At 40.0% G+C, this 17,730-nt stretch overlaps 1 protein-coding gene across 2 annotated transcripts in view; it reads left to right on the forward strand.

The window, feature by feature from the left end:
• Window positions 1–17,730, forward strand: part of rimbp2b (RIMS binding protein 2b) — a 99,074-nt gene that overhangs the window by 33,902 nt on the left and 47,442 nt on the right. For both annotated transcript variants that reach the window (XM_074670263.1, XM_074670264.1), the window contains exon 2: window positions 11,891–11,974. The gene's annotated coding sequence lies outside the window, so the exon portion shown is untranslated. The remainder of the gene's footprint in view (window positions 1–11,890; window positions 11,975–17,730) is intronic.

Genomic DNA, 17,730 nt, shown 5'->3' on the forward strand with positions numbered 1-17,730 from the left:
TTGTATTTACATTTTGTAAATTTGATTTGCACTTAATATGTGATTTAACTATTACTGTATAACAAGTACTGATTTAGTGTTTGCATGACAGATGTTATGGCACTTTCACAATGCGATTAATTATGATTAATCAGGGAAATCATGCGATTAATTACAATTAAAAGTTTTACTCGTTGCCCAGCCCTAGAAATTATATGTATGTAAATCACACACTTTTCTATAGATTTAAAGGTTAAAATCAAGTCAAAACTTTTTGATTGAAATAACTTTTGTCTTTAATTGTTTTTAAATACTAAAAGACAAATGCAGTGTTACATACAAACATTTAAAGTTGAAAACATAGATTGCATGAAGTTCATTGCTTAAATTTAAACTAATGCTGCAAAGAAATGATCGGGTAAGAGATGTTGTCAGTTGGTGAAACTGATACCAAAAATGTGATATTCTGTAAAAAGTCCCTATGGTTATGATTTTATTAGTCTACTACACTGTAAAAATGAAATTTAAAATGTTTTTAAACCAACTGACACCAAAAAATAGAGAAAACATTGATATCTATGGCATCAAAACCCATATCATCTAGTTAGTAATAAAATAATTTTTAAAAATACTCTGATATTATATCAATTGTACAGTCTTTGGGCAACATACAGCGGGGTAGCTTTTTGGCCCCATCTACTACAGCGGAGGTGTGAGTTTTAAAGTAATATTGGTACTAAGTGTTTACATATCAATACTGTATCAGAGGTCAAAGTATCCCTTTTCACACCTCTAGTCACTCGTACATTTCTCAGAGACATCCTTAGGGGAGTTACACAACTTGACAGATGACCTACGAGCTGAACAAAATGGATCTATTTGCAATAACTCCTCGCTGGATTATAAATTCCCACATAGACTGAACTATAAAACCTGGATGACCCCTGGCCAGTTCAGCAGCTTCTTGTTGAGCATTCAGCCTGTGTGTGTCTTCGTGACTCTGACAGCTGTTCAACTCTCGAGCCCTGTAGCTCTTCAAACTATTGTGTCTGCAAACACTGTGCTCTACAGTCTGTAATGAAAAAGAATAAAACACGGGATTAGAAGCACACCACTTCATCTTTGTGGTGCAGGGAGTAAATCCCCGAACTTTACAGTCCACATAAATAAAATAACCCCCCCCTTGCCTAAACACAAACTGCAGCAGTGTGTAATGTGCACCTGATGTTTTGGCTTTCCCTCAGACAACGGTCACAATAAAAGCTGCAGAGGTGATCTGTGTTTACGAGAGCAGTCTTTTGTTACAAGGCGTTTAGCGTGCAGCCATGAGAGATACGGGTTACCATGTGAACTGTCTACAGGAGCATCGGCCAGCAAATCCAGCTGGGGATGAGTAAGCCTCCGTGTCTGAGTGGGCAGCGGCAGTGGGCTTCCAGCATTTGCTTGGTTGCAGCAGTAATCATCAGATGTTCTCAGTGGACCTTAAGTCAGCGAAAGGGTGTCAGCTGCCAAAACAAGAAAATAAAAACTGTTTACTCCCTCATCATGTCGTGATGTCTCAGTGATATTACAGGACGTTGTGCGTAGATCTTACAGCACTGAATAGTGCCCTCCTTTAGTTATCTCTGTAGGAGTTTACTGAGCCTGTGTGAGTCATTGTTTAGTTTCCATTAAGGTAAAAGTCTCATCTGACATCTTTGTGTTCGTGCAGTGGGATTATCAGATTTACAGTCCTCTCTCCGGAGCCATCCACACACACTGAGCCTGCTCGTTCAAATTAGCCCCCTATTCCAACAACCCCGCGTTTTATTACAGATCCCAGTTCATCCTCTTTGTAGTGCTCTCAATACTCTCCTTCATCACAGCTTTTGTTATAGAGACCTGTTTTTCTACCCAATGATTTCTTTCCTTTTTTTTTTTTTTGCTTCATTCATTATCATTCATCCTCTTCTTCCTCACCTCGCCCACAGTATTCCCCCTTCTCACACTTTCCTCCCTTTGTGTTCTTCAGTAGTAGAGTGCGAGACTCAGAAGACATCAGCAGGCAGGTAGTGTAGCGTTCAGTGGCTCAGCGAGGTCAGACCTCGGTGATAGTGGCAGCCTCATTTCTGATTCTGCAGCGTCCCAGCTTGTGAATCCTGGTATGGAGATATAGTGCCAGAGAGAGAGCAACAGGAAGGAAGAAGGAGAGGAAGTAGAAATCAGTCTAGGCTTCTCCTTTCTCTACTGCTGCATGATGTTTAATATGCCTGATAGCGGAGGTCTCATACACGGGACAAAATGCTGCAGAGCTGAGGAGCTTAGACGCTAAATCCTGCCTCTATCCCATTTTTCATTTTGCCCATTCTCCCCTCTTATCCTTTGTATTCATATCTAGGCCTCTGTGCCTGACGTATCTCACTCGTGATCGTACGGTCATCCACTATAACTCTCTTATTCTCCTCACTCTTTTACCCTTTCCTCTCTGCACCTACAATCCTTCCTGTCTCTGTGCGTGTGTGGAGGAGAGTGAGGACCGTGACCTTTTGTTTTTTGCTGTAAATCTGATTCAGCAGTCTGTCTTCATGTTCCAGTGCCTACACACCCATGCACAAAAACATGCAAACATGCGTACACACTTGCAGACGCTTGATGAGTACAGTATTAGGGGAGAGAGCAAGCAGCTGTGCCTGCGCTCACAGAGTTAAGCTGTGGGGGTTATGTAACTCACTCTGCCATTTCAAATGATTTGAAATCACAAGTGCTTGCTGTGCTGGACTAGATTACTGTGGCTAGGCTTTCACTTTGTGCATTGTTGTATATTACGAGATGCTAAGTGGAGCTGGTGCTTGGATGTTGAGTAACAGAAAGGGAAGCCTTTATTAAAGACCCTGACAGCTTTCAGCATGGCTAGTCTTTCCTCCAAACTCCTTAATGGCCGTTTCCTCTGCTGCAGCTTGGCTGTGGAGAGGAAACAAACCCAAATAACGAGAAAAATGTGTCAACACCACATATATATTTCTCTGTGTGCACTGCTGACATTTTGAGAGGCAACAAATTAGCTGTTAAGCCAGAGTATGTTCCCCAGTTAAAGGTGATGTACTGTTCACTTCTGAGCACAGCTACACCCGATAAAAAGTCGAGTGTGTTTTCCTTTGGGTGGCCATCATTTTTAAGAAAATGTGGCTCTGCTGAATTATACCACAATGTGTGGCTGCATACTTCTAAAAGGATTAGCATACAGTAGCATAATTAGCCGTGAAGGTAACCTAAGAGATTTTGCAGAAAGAACAGAGGTTGCTTTCAGACTCCTCCTGGAGCAACTCTTACTCTTGTGCATGTCTGTCTATATTTGATATCTCCATCAGATATCTGTTTGCATAGAATCAGCCCCTGGTAGAAAACGTGTGCAGATTTTTTGCTCAGCCATAGGCAGGATTATTACCCATCATTACGCATCATGCATATTCAAAACAACGAGGGATGAAAGACTGAGAGCTGAAGAGACAGAGGGAGAGAGTAATGAGGTTACCCCTGCTCGCCAGAGATTATACACAGAGCTTTCCCGACTACAAAAGATCAGAAGACTGAACGCTTAGAATAGGATGGGGAAAGCCGTTCCCGTTAATTAGTCATTGCAGAGAGAATTCTATAGTATGTGGACCTGGTTTCATCAAGATGTTGCCTTACATTTAGCTCAGAGTGGAGTGTCAGCAACAGTTAAAATAGATGAGGTGAAGCCTTCAGAACATGCAACGCATGCTGATGGTGTGGGGAGCTCTCCATGGTGCTGAACACATAGATTGCTTTGCAGTGAGCTCACAGCTGTTTTAGCATGTTCATGGTATGTTGCAAAATGTTTTGGGGCATGTAGCTAATTTAGTGCAGTGGTTCTCAAACTTTTTTTCGGTGATGTACCCCCAGTTAAATGTGTTTATTTATCTATTTTTTTTCTGCCAAGTACCCTTGACAAGTATAAAGCAGTTTTGGTTTGGAAAAAAAGACGTAAAACACAGCTCTGCACTGTTGGTGTCTGATTTATGAAATATTCTTTATGAGCAATATTGTTGTTAATCTGGTCGGATAGGCCCAAAACAATATAACTATATCAACTTTGAAATAAAAATGACTAAAGACGTGTTAAAAAGAAAAGATTTTTCAAACCTAAATTAATAACTTAACAACAGATCAACACCTATTATCGTAAAAACACAGATGAAATTAATTAAATTAATAGATTTGCTAAAAGAAAGTGATGCTGAAGATGTGCTGGCTTCATGCTGCTGTTGGCTAATTTCTCCTCATAAAAAATCTCCTTGCTTTGAATGAGTTGCAACCTGTGGAAGTTAATTTCATTAAAGCATATTATTTCCAAATAAAGAAGGAATTTTTCCAGCTCTGGTTACCTTTTTAACACTGTGCATCCATGTTTTCAGCAGCATTGCTGCTACTCTTCAACCATGTTGCTGTTATTTGCGTTGTTATCCTGGCATGAGGGCGTATCTTTTTTTCTTTTTTTTGAGGAGTATGAAAATTTGAAGAAACCTATTGGATAATATTTTCAGTATATAAACTAAAACTTACATTTGATTCAAACATTGATCGAATAAATCGTGTTAGAGGAATTTTGCTTGTTTTCTGTTTATAAATATACATTCTTAAATCTTGCCTACCCTCTGGGTGCCCCCCGGATACCTCATTTGAGAATAGGGCTGCACGATTAGCGCAATCGCAATTGCAATCGCAATGTCAGCACATGCAATTCAGATTTTTCTCCATGATAACCAAGCAAGTCTGTAGCCTCATCATGACACAACTTTTTTTATTAAATTGCCAGCACAATCGCAATATTGTCCACCTAATCGCAAATAGCACCTTTTCCCCAAATCGTGCAGCACTATTTAAGAACCACTGATTTAATGATTGTAAAGCACATGGTTGGTTTTTAAAACTGTTTCGGGTTCACTTTTAGTTTCTTACAGCCACACTGTAATCTCAATGTAGTCATTTTTGCTCACAATAGTGTTTGTATATTAGTCGACTACAGTCCAAAGTGTTTTTGTAGCGTTTTAGTCAATAGAATCATTACAATTTACTCATTGCATTTTTCTTTTTAAAAACTGAGGTAGCCAATCAGACATAGGTATCAAGGAAGGACCATTTTTTTGGCATCTAAAAGAAATAACAACTTTCATCTGTATTATCCAGATTTTTTCTTATCTGTGGAGAAATTAGCCAGTTGTAGTGCTGCCCTCTCTGATTTACTGAGGTTTAAGTGTTTTACACACTGATAACAGTGGTAATATGTTGAAATGTACTCCAACTTAAAACAAAACATCTTCATTGGCTGACATGGCTATATTTATTTTCTGGGACTTGTGAGCATACAACATGTATGTTCTTATTGAAAGGGCTCTACCGTTCCTCTGTAACCATCCCTCACTGTGCCTGTGGTGCAATGCATGCTGGGCAGACACACAGTTCACTGCACTCTCAGCAGCATCAACATCTTTAAGTCACATCACACTTGGAGTCTATCAGCCATCTGTGGAACGTCTAAATAAGATCTGGAACATATCCCCAGACTATGGTCGAGTGTGACCTAGACACAAGAAAAAAAAAATTGAACAGCAGTTGTATAAAAAAAGGTCAAAAATTAAATTGTCGCCACCCTGATAGCAAATTGTCTCTGGCTTTGCATAAAGGCAGTATGAATCTGTACCTGCTGTCTACTGTTTGTGGATGAGTAAAAAAATCAACACTTTGCCTCTCGATCAACTCAGCATCCAGCAGGAAAACATTCCGAAGGTCTGATGGTCCACCACTAACATTTCAGCCCTGTCTCGTGATCAAAAACATAAACATTAGTGTAGATTTTTAGCTTTTCATTGTTCAGTTTAAAAAAATATATATGAAAAGGTTGATGATTAACATTCATAGTCATAATTCGTCATAATTCGTCATAACCAATAATAAGAAAAATAAACCAACTATAAAAAAAGAGTAGAAGAGGAAAAAACAGCTCTCAGCAAACAGACACTTTTACAGGTACATATTAGGAGCGTATCAATGACAATCCATCCAGTTGTTGTGAAATTGCACAGGATAAGTGAACACTATTATCTGCTTGGGTGCTCAAGAGTAAAACAGAAGATCTACATCAGCAGGATTGATTCTCTCGGGACCATGAAATGTGGTGTCAGTCAATCCAGTAATGTGTTGGATCTATCAGAAGTGGACGAACTGACCGACAGAGCAATGTTGTCATCTGTAGAGCCTTGCAGATAGTCAGTGGAGGAGTGAAATGAGGGAGTAAGATGAGTAAGAAATGTAGGGACGTGATGACTTTGATTGATAATAATGTATCAATGAGTAACTGGTTAAAGCCAGGGGTTACACATTCAGTTTCACCTACATTCTGCCCAGTCAATAGCCTGATCCCTGGAGTAAAGGCATTATGTTAATAAAAACAGAAAATCACTTAATGATTATATTTTGTAAATCTTTTCTCTTAACTAATGATTAATCAGTTATTAAAACGCTGGTTAATTATCTCAGATAAGTGGATCTTGTATCAGTCACTGTGGAGTTTTGAAGATTAGATAAGTTTTTCTGCCGTAACATAGAATCCTCAATTCCTGTGAGCCATGGGGGGTGATATAGATTTCTGTGAATGTACCCCGCTTGTATACATTCGCATTAGTGCCAGTGAGGTACGCTGCTAAACCCAACATAAGGGGATGGCCCTTCTCATCTGTCTTCATCTGCTGTGCAGTAAACGCCTCTTCACTTAAACAGGAGCTCATTACTCACAATGGCAGCCATTTGAATCTTTTATCAGAGGGATTTTTAATTGGACATTGGCAAATGTGCTCCTAACAAATGGGCCTCAACAAAGCCGAGAGCAGTGTGCGTGTGTGTGTGTGTGTGTGTGTGTGTGTGTGTGTGTGTGTGTGTGTGTGTGTGTGTGTGTGTGTGTGTGTGTGTGTGTGTGCGTGGTGCAAGGGTTTTGCCGTCTCATTCTCAAACCTGTACACATTTTGCTATCAGACGACCTGTATGAGGCAAAACTGTGTGTGGAAACTTTATCAAAGGAAATCATTAAGTGTTCACATAGTATTGAATTATGTGTGTTTAGATTTCACTCTTTTTTTATCTAATTATTTCATTCATCTTCTTCTCTTTCCTTTGTCGACTTTGTTGTCACCCAGATCAATACAATTTGTTAAATCCAATAGAAACTTCAGACACTAACTTGTAAGCTTTTGTCACTCCCAGGTGTAATAAAAAATAAATCGATTATTAATCTGCCGATAAATTTTTATTTTCTGGCCACAGATCATAAATTTTAAACAAAATATTTTAACAAAACAGCTCAGTCGCTCTGCCATTAAGTCCAAAATAAAACACAAACAACTCTGAGTTATCCATCTGCTTTTAATAAAAGTGCAAAGTAAAACCAACTTCTGTCAAAGTTTTTGTCATTTTTTAAAAAAATAAACTGAGGCGCAAAATAAAAGAGTTTAATTGTTAAATCTCCCTGGTTCATTCATGTGGTCTGAACAGGACCTGATGCACATTTGCAGTGGTGTCAAACCACAGCACTGTAGCACCAACTGCTGGCGAGGAGGACTGACTCAACATGTGATTTTCTTGCCTGAGTATTGGGTGCTGGTATCGGCAGTCTTCATGAGTACCCATACCCTGAAATAAGGCTGGTACCTGCCCATCCCTCATTTTCTGTATAACATACAATATTTTTTTTTCTAAATTTTATTTTATGTTTTTGGCTTTTTATGTCTTTAATTGGATTGTATAGGGTAGGGGTTCTCAAACTTAACCGTGCCATGCCCCCTCAAACAGCCTCTGCTTCTGACCATGGACCCCCCTCTGGAAACCAACAGACAATGCTTCACAATATGTAAAGAAATCTCAACTTTAAGAACTTTTTTTAAACTTTTATTCACTTTTCAATCATTATTACATCAGTTTGCATTAGAAAATGATTAACAAACAAAAGCCAGACTCACACACGTAGTTTGTTGCAAAAGGGAGAAGGCATTTCATGGCTCTGTGCGCCTTTCTTACATGTAGCCAGTAGTTGGAAAAAAAGGAGCTTCAAAGTACAGTTCAGTTTTTTATATAGCTCAAAAATAAGTGCACACCACCAGGATGACACAGATAATGACATTGTCGTGCCAAAGTTACAGCTGTCACATGAGGTGTGGTTAGGTACAGTTGGAAACATTTGAATCTGACGATTATTGCACTTTATGTGTTGTATGTTCAGGACAAATGGTTATAAAAAAACCTACCTATAAATAGGAATTTTAAAATACAACTGCACTCCAATATAATTTTTTGAAATTACGAAGACAAATCTGCAGTTGACTTGTATTTCTCTTGACTGCATATCTGTGGGAATGTTGTCCTTGAGAGGATTGAAACTGTCCTGCACATGTGAATTCTTCCATACATATGTGCAGGATCACTGGTTGACCAGCTAAAGGGTCAAAGATGTACTCAGACCAGCTGTGACTTGCCTGTGGTGCAACACCGCAGGGTTACAGATCTCGAATGGGTCACATCTCTGTCTTCTCATTCCATCCAGCTCTTATTGCTCACTGTCTTGTTGAATATTGTTGGCAGCCATGGGGTCAAGAGGGGATCCAGTTGATGTAGCAGAGCAAACATGTTTTCCATTTGAACAAATTCCAATATGTATCCAAAGTCAAACCAGGCTGTGAGCAGTTCTGACATGAAGTGCACATTCATGCATTTCCACATGCAGCATGTACTGTGTGCTGTGGGCTTCTGGTGGCTTCACTGATGCTTATTTTAGCCCTGCTTTGAGCCACGTGGTGCCATGCTGCCACAGTGTGTGTGTGTGTGTGTGTGTGTGTGTGTGTGTGTGTGTGTGCACATGTGGCATACAGTGACACAGATAAAATCCTATTTAATTCTATATACGCTAATCTACGAACATCCAGCTGCACTTTTCACTCCTGTCTATAGCAAGGATGCACTGAGAGAGATGGAGCTTAGGGTGTTGATAAAAAGAGGATCTGGTGGGTGATGTAACACTCTGATGTATTTTCTACTGTAAGAGCTGTGCAATAGTTGGGGATGCTGTAATGATACCTATAGGAGAAATTAATTCTCAGTTTTAATGATTATTTCTTTTACAAAGTGAAAACCTCCATCGTGGTAAAACAAGAAGAAGAAATGGTGTTTGAAATGCAGCTTTAATGGAGATATCAGAAGTACAGCTGCAGCCAGTGGAGAAGACTTCTCTGATCAACACTGATAGACCAAACACGTCAATCTCTATTGAAGCTGTGGCAGCTTTTAGTCATATTTTGGCTCTAATCTCACATTGTCAAAAAGGCTGAACTTCTCTTTATTGTAACTGCAGCTAACACAGGATTCAGCTGTCAGCTCAGTTAAATGGCTGCTTGATGGAAAAATTACAGGCTTTCAGAAACCTCAGGAGGGAACATGAGGTGTCAGCAAGTCACCAGTTGAACCTTGTATAATTACAAACTGACAAAATGCAGTCTGGAGTTCATTTGCAAATGCAGTTACACTTCATGAGTTTATTCATTTACATAAAAGGAAAATAAAACTTTTTAAAAGCTGGGACTTTTTGTTGTATGAAATGGGAAAAGTAAAAAAAAAATACCATCAGTTGCATCCTGTATAGAGTATTCAGTGCCAATGCTCTGCTGTTCTGTGTAGTACATCACCCTTGGCTTATACTTGCATTGACTCTATGTCGTAGCTATTCTGTCATAGGCGTCCCATCCTTCTGAACTAGTTCTTATTACTTTAGTCATAATAGTGTACTTCACTTATCGCTTGATTCGACTCATGAAATGTAAGTATGAACTTATTTCTCCTTAAGGAGGTTTACTATGTTCATCTGAATAAACTGGACTGATGTTCCTGAGTGAACACAGTGGCTTTGCAGAGCACATGCATGCACAGTAGAGCAGTACAGAAAAGTTAAACACAACAACCAAACTGGGCTTCTCCTCCTTGGCTCAGTGCCAGCGGCAGCCCACACCCACTGCCTCCAAGTAAAGCTATATGAACACTTTTACTTATCCACTAACCACCTGTAGCATCGTGTTTCTAAGTAGGGGAAACTTGAGAGTCATGCACTTGACTTGGCATATTAGCACAAGCTAATCACAGGTATTTGACACATGCCTGGTTAGCAGAAACCCAACTTAAGTCGCTCTTCATCTCATGCTGCTCTCCAAGTGCCCCCAACAGGACAACATCTCAGTCTGCAGCAAGGTGTCATATCCACTGTGTTCCCTCCTCACTCAAGGTTACAGAAGTAGTTTAGATTTAGTAATTTTAGTAGCCTCGTCTCATTTTAGCTGTAAAGTAAATTTCACAAGTACATACCAAGTATAGTTAACTTAATACTTTTAGTTATACTTAATTAATTTTTATTAGTTCTATGATTCTTTAAGTGAGCTCAACATGTCACATCTGTAGGTTTATAATCTTTGGGGGCGGCAGTGTTGTGGCAGTGGGGGGGGGCAGGACAGCGAGTGTTGCACCTTCACAGAAAAGGCATTGAGAGATGTTTTGTGGGGTTGTCTCCTGCTCTTTTTCCACTATACAGAATATGCTTGTCTGTGTGTGAAAATGCACACGTTTGAGTGTCTGTGAACGAGTTAGGGCCGAACTTCACTGTGCACGAAAAAAACACAAGGAGAAATGTGAAACTGACAATGTACAAATGATATCCTGCCATGTAAAATAGATGAATAAAATAAGGCTATTTAGTCTGCGAAATACCCCCCCCCCCCCCCCCCCCCCCCCCCCCCCCCCCCATATAATGGTAAGGGAAACACAGCATTTTGCAAAGCAGGTAGGTGTCTTCTTCACTCATTTTCTGCTTGCTAATGCACAGTGGTGGCACCAAGCCTTTCTAAACTTGAAGTTGTCAAAGTTTGAGCAGATGATTGTTAAGCATGGGGTTGATCATAGTGCAATTATTACAAAGAAGAAAGAAGAAGAGATGTCAGAGATACAGTGTACAGATGAAGTGCAATGTTTTCAGAAATATGCTGCTACCCAGTGGACCAAACTATGAAAAAGAGTTGTCTTAAGAGTGTAAACCAGACATTAATGGAAAAGAGTTATTGCTTGCCTTATTGCTTGTACCTTGAGCTTGAGTCTTACACAGATGGTTGGTAGTTTTTTTTAGCCACTCTGAGGGGTATTTCCTAGAGACCCTTACATAAAACAATGTATTTGGCATCATAACAGGGATATAAGAGAGCACCAAGCCTTTGCTCAGACTGGTCATGATATTTAACATCAACAGGGCTGTTATCAGTACACATACAAATCTTAACTCCCTCCCCCCCAGATTAAATACATGTGTATTGTTAATTTTTTACCCTCTCACACTTAAAAAAAAATCACATTAGAAAATATTGTATTACAATGTTTTGTTTGTATCACACTAGATGCCACAATATTGACTCATAGTGCTTGCACTGTGTCACATGCCTTAAAATTGGCTCCTTCTTCTTCAGCCCTTATTGTAAAACAGCAGAATATAATGTTTCAGATCATTTCACATTATTCTTGGTGGAGACACCTTCAACATTTGAACCTTATATACCTTTCAGCCCACAGTCTATTTATTCTGACAGCAAACATGTTTTGTAATATCTGTTAGATAACACCTGTAAGTCTGTCGGTGTCTCTGGTGCACAAGCTTCACAGTGTCCACATGAATGCACACACATACATTCACACACTTAGATACTACCGCTGAATAATGAGATGCCAGAGCTCTCCCTCTGTCTCTTTCTCTCTGCCTTTCACTGAGTTCTCTGTGGAAGCTTATGTTCCTGACAAACCATCGCAGCTGTCCTCTACTTTTTTTTCCCTCTCTCCCCAGGAGACTGAGATCAGCACCAGAAGGAAGGAGTGCGAAGCACTTGAGGCAGAGGTGAAGAAAAGGAATCAAACATGTCAGACTTTGGTAAGTGCTCCAAAAATATACCCCAGCCTCTGAGCAAAAAGGACAGAGGCTAAAATTGATTTGTACCTGAGAGCCTCGCCTGCTATCATCACACACAAACGTCCCCAGAGAAAATGAGTGGCAGTCTGCTGTGATGATAGCTTGCTTCTTAAGCAGTGATGACAGAAATTGAAAAATGAGAGCAGTTAACTCTAAGCGGAGTAATTTGTGGATTGGATTTTATCAGCATGGGGTCTGATCTTAAGACGAAGGGATACACTTTGTAGCAGTAATTATATAATGTAGTAATCATACTGAAGCAGGAGAAAAAGAAAGTGTATAGGCTTTTAATGTATACTATCTGTATTAGTCAGGAGTAAAAAGAGAAAAGAAAACTCCAGCTATTCAAGTCTGCAGCAGTACACAGCACTGTGTGGTTTTTTTAAGGTAAGGTCATCGCTGTAAAAGGTTAGAAATGTTACACAAGTCTTGTATTTTCATTTTGTGTTTGGTGCCTAGTGAAGGACATTTTCTCACAATGGCCCAGAAATGTCACTCTGCCTGCTGGGTGGCCTTCACTCAGGACAAAAAGGAAAGAAAAACAGACGAGGTGTAGGAAGCCCGCTGAGTAGAGATGTCTTTTACATTTCAGATAAAAGAGTTATTCACTTAAAATATAACAAACTAATCCAAATTGAGAAATGGCTAAAGGTTGTCCCCTAACCTGTCATTACCACTGAGTGAGCTGTGGTGATGTAAAGCTCCCTCTGTCTTTAATGCCAGTGAAATGTAATGATCAAATCAAAAGGATGTAGAAGAAGGAAATACTTAATTCAAAATTTAAATTACTTAAAATTGTAAGTGTATTTTATAGCTGCTGTCAGTTAGCACACAGCTTATGTATACAGCTTAGTTTTACTCAACTGAAAGTTTTTATCCCAATAAATTCTCAGCCCATTAGCTGATTATTCACCACCGGCCCTTCTTAGTACAATCACAAGCTGGTCTAAACATTCGGCTGTTTCAGCTTATTAATTTCTGATTCCCAGGCAAAGTTGCAGAGAGCACTGAATGATTTAGTGAACAAATCTTTTGAAAGAATCACTTTACTGAATTGTTTCTAATGATTCAGTATGAATGAACTGAAAAGAACTGCTTTGCCCATCACTAGAGAGCAGTTTGTTGAAGAGACCTTATGGTTTTGACCACTGCTGGTGCTGTTAAACTGTGAACTGCAGTACTCATAAAGGGGATGTAGCAAATTTTACAAGCTGCAGATACAAGCAGTGATAATACACAGAAACCTTGCAACAATAAAGAAAAAAAAGCACAGTTAATCAACCATTTCTGACAGGTAAAGTCCTGATGGCTCTCAGCGACTGTTCTCTTTGTTGGTTCTGGTCACTAAACACCTTTTCCATATGGATGTGTTTTGTTAGTACTTGATGCTTTGATAATATTATCTGTGAGACATCCAGGCCAGAAAAGTATGTGTTGTTGTTCTGAATCCTGTTGGGTTTGCCAGAAATGTAGGAATATTGGCGCGCCAAAGTAGATTTTATGTTTTCTATTCTGGGGTGTTAGTGGGAAATGAAGGGTTTGTAGTTGGAGCCAGGCAAGATGCCATGTACAACAATGTGTTTTTTCATTTTGGTAGGAGAATCATCTTGGCTTAAGTAAAACAAGTCTTCAGGCTCAATCACACTCTCACAGCAGGAGGACATCTGAGTAGTAAATCCCAGCATAAATAAAGTGTACGTGAATGGTTCTGGTCTGTGGGATTTTACCATTCCAGTCGTGGGAGCCCCAATAAGCAGACTGTCTAATCACTGAGTATCACGTTATTCAGAGACGGAGAGCTCGGCTCAGAGTCTTTTATAGTTTATTCTGAAAGAGAACGACGTCTTACTGCTATGATGTTTCAGACGTAGTAGTTCCTAAGAAGTGTCCCCACGGGCTGTGCAGCAAAATGTTGAGTTTAATTTCAGCTGAATTCACTTGTATTTGAGAGAATATGTAACGGCAGACATTTGTGGGCTCACTATCTGCAGTTTGTGGGGTAGAAAAAGAAAGCAAGGATTTCACTGGCTGTCATGGAAGCTACTTCCAACAAACTGCATAAAAGGATGAATTTTTAACCTGCAAAAGAAGAGACAGACTCAAAGTCATGCATTAGGCTTGGAGTGAGATTTTCCTGTGACAGGCGATGGGGTGCAGCAGTAATCAAAATGGCACTGTTTGGTTCTGAGTGTTTGAATTCATTCCCTCATCCCCCCAGCACTCTTCTTTAGATGAGCTGTCTTTGTATGTGGCTCTCTGCCCCAAATAAACACTCCATTAGGACTGTTTTCTATGCTGCCCTCCTCTCACGTCTCCTGCCCACAGCAGCACTTCCCTCCTCGCCCATTGTCGCTGAGCTCGCTGACTCCTAAGGAAGCTACCCAGAGGACACGGTGTCCCCAAATGGCGTGCAGAAATGGCAGGCTGGTCTCCATAAACTGCAGCACAGCTCTTATCTCCTCCTGCTCTGAGCTCCAAGAACAGAGACACAAACATAGACAGGACCAATGAACACTACAGTGAGGGGACAGAGAGTTGACAGTAATGTCACTCCTTGTTTGCTCTGAGCTGGCTTACCTCTCTGTCCCTCCTGTGTTCCCTCTCCTGCTTTGTCTTCTGTATGTGCAGTTTTCAGGAATAAGATTTGAGTGACTCTATGTCCAGCTGCTTTACTGCTGATTTCTCATGTACTGACTACAAATAGAAAATTGTATGTTGATTTTTTTTCCCAAACCTTTTTAGATGCCTGTCTATATGAGTGCCATGTATCCTCCCTGTTAGTTCAGCTGTGGTCTGTGTATAAACAGTGTTCATGTGGCTGACAGTAAACACTACTATAGCCATCTGGGACCTCCACCTTCCTGGGTATCAAGTGTATAACTACTGTATAGAGCCACAGAGGAACGTGCCTCTGCTAGCATTTAAGGCCGGTTACCATAGCAACAAGGATCTGCTGTGCCAGCGTTGCTCAAAACATGTATCAGTGCTAATCGAAGATTAATACTGAGGCAGACAGGGGAGGACTCAACAGGTTAAATGACTGGACTGTGGTGCTGTGCTCTCAAATTTAGCTCAATAGCCCGTGTGAAAAGACTGCTGCTGTGGTCAGCTTAGCTTTCAGTCTGAGCGCTTTGTGAGCTTCTGTCAGAGCCCGGGCTGGGAGCTTTCAGTGCTCAGACACACAACTCCCTCTTCTATATTCCTCATGTTTCTGGCAAGGTTTAGAGCCTCAGTGGTGCGTCTAACACCTGTAATATATGTTTGATCTGCTTGTATCTCATTGTAGATGTTTTGAGTGAAAACAAGTAGGCTGCAAAGGTTAAGCTGGTCATTAGTTGGACGTTGGTCCTGGCCGTGGTATATGCAGAGCAGGAGTAAATGATGCTGCTCACCCTGAGTCTGCAGAGCAGAGGGTAAGTGGGTGAAATGTTTGCTCTGCTGCTGCGCTAAATGGCAGAGTTGATTCATCCGTCAGGCCTGTCAAAATTAAACACACAGCTCTGGCACAGCAGGCTGAGTCAGAGCATGTCTGGACAAGACACACGACAGCCTCTCAGATGCTTTTAGACACAGGAATAACCAAGGTACTCTGCCCCAGGCCTAATAATATTGTAAGTGTATTATTCATGACACTCTAGCACCGTCTTGTCCAGAGAGAGTAAAACTTTTCTGTTTTATCAACATATTTCTGTTCTTAGCTTTGTCCCATTTCAATTATGTAATTTCATGTGTTTTAGCCACTTGTTTACAGTTACTAACTGAACCAGGGTTAATGAACCTTAAAACAAATGATACTCTTTATTTGATCTTTTCATGGACATCCGTGTTTAAAGAACATTAAAATTCTGCCTCAGCACAAAATCTCAGGTTTCCAGCTGAATAATGTTGGACGGAGCTAAAAATAGACCCCGATGTATTCTGCATGGAATTTACTCTGTCACTGGGCTCGCAGGCTCTCTATAAGAATGTGCCTTGCCAAGGGATTATGACGTCTGCTGATCTGTTTAAAGCGTTAACACATCGACAATACAGAACAAAGGAACAGCTGATTCTGTGCTCAAGACAATTTGTTTTGCAACGTAACGTGTGTGCCCTCGTTTTCTAATTTCTAAAAAGAGGAGTTTAAATGAGAGATTTTGTCAAGCTTAAATCAACAACAAGCTAGAATTTCAAGAGTGTTTCAGCTCATTGTTATGACGAGTGGGCACACAGAAAAAAAAAAGTGAGCTCTCGTTTCTCTTTTCAGGAGCTGTTTGTCCTTCAGAATGAACACCTGGAGGCTTCTCCAGCCCACATTAGCTTTGAATTGAGGGATCAATGGATATGAATAGGAAAGCCAATGCAATCTAGTGCTTGTACGGGAAGCATTAAAACTGACTGAACACAATTGATGCAGGTTAAAACGCCAATAGTTTCACTTTATTTCCTTTTTTGATGCGACAGAAATGAAATTCATGTAAGAGCAACAGCTCAGCCGAGACTTCAGTGTTTTCTCTGACTGTTGTTTGTTTCTCTGTTCTTCTTCTGCTTGTCCTTCATAGCTTTCCTCCTCTTCTCTGTGCATATAGATCTCTGTCTTTTACTCCACACTTCATTGTTAGAATTTTGTCAGAAGCAGTGATATCTGATGAAAGTGTTAGTAGTACTACAAGCAGAGGAAAAATTTCAACCTTCATTGATGCTTTGTTTATCCAGGCTAGCCTATGATTTGAAGCAGGGTTTTGTGGATTGAACCCCAGTCTTTTGAAATAATACAATGCTCTTTTTATATTTATATGATTCCAGGTCAGTATAGTGCATAATGTTAAAACTATCGCCTCTTACAGTGTTAATTGGATATGATTATGCCCTTAATTTGTGGTGATTATGCTTGATTCTTATGAAGAAAGATACTTCACAATGAGCAGCAAACCAAGGACACATTCAGACCAAATCGGCGTTGCATTATGTAGTTGTGATATTGCCCTAAATTGGATACAGTAAAAAGAATCAGAAGAAAGTATGCCTCCACCCTAACCTTTAATCATTTTATTTCATCAGAACTTTGCCTGAGTTAATCAAAAACAGGCCTCTACCTGGTGAAATCAACTTCTAATAATAAAAAAAAAATAACAGGCGTCATGAATAACATTGATGAATGCTACAGTCTCAGACTCTGAACCTAAAGCTTGAATTCAGATACCACTGTTCAATCAAATACCCATTTTTACACTCAAAAAACGGTTGGGTTAAGAATAACCCAATATGAGCTGTTTCATAACCCAACTGCAGGGTCATTATAGCACCAGCCTAGTAGTAGTTAATTTGACCCAGGATGGGTTGGTCCATTTTAACTCAACAGATGAGTTAAATATTTTACCCAATTTTAGGGTTAAAGTAATTATAATTCTTGTTTCAACTACATATATTTGTTTGGTTATCTATCCAAATGACTGGTTAAATTAACCGGTGCATGTATAAAAGATAAGATTAATCCAGTTTAAATTCATTTTAAACATACTTCTTGAAGCTGTGGAGCACTGACAGCCAGTCCATGCTGTGGAACACAGACAACTGGTTTGTGCTGTGGAGCACAGATAGTCAGTTTAATGCATGGGTGGTGCAGACAGCCTGAGACCCCTGCATAATATTGCAGTGTACAGCAAGGTCTCATATCTATTGCCTTTCTTCCTTCCCCAGCTTGCAGTTACAAATCGTTGCCACAATAAAAATTACTT

This window comes from Halichoeres trimaculatus, unplaced genomic scaffold, assembly GCF_033239565.1.
Source record: "Halichoeres trimaculatus isolate MK-OKI-2021-1 unplaced genomic scaffold, fHalTri1.1 fHalTri1_scaffold_5, whole genome shotgun sequence".
NCBI lineage: Eukaryota > Metazoa > Chordata > Actinopteri > Labriformes > Labridae > Halichoeres > Halichoeres trimaculatus.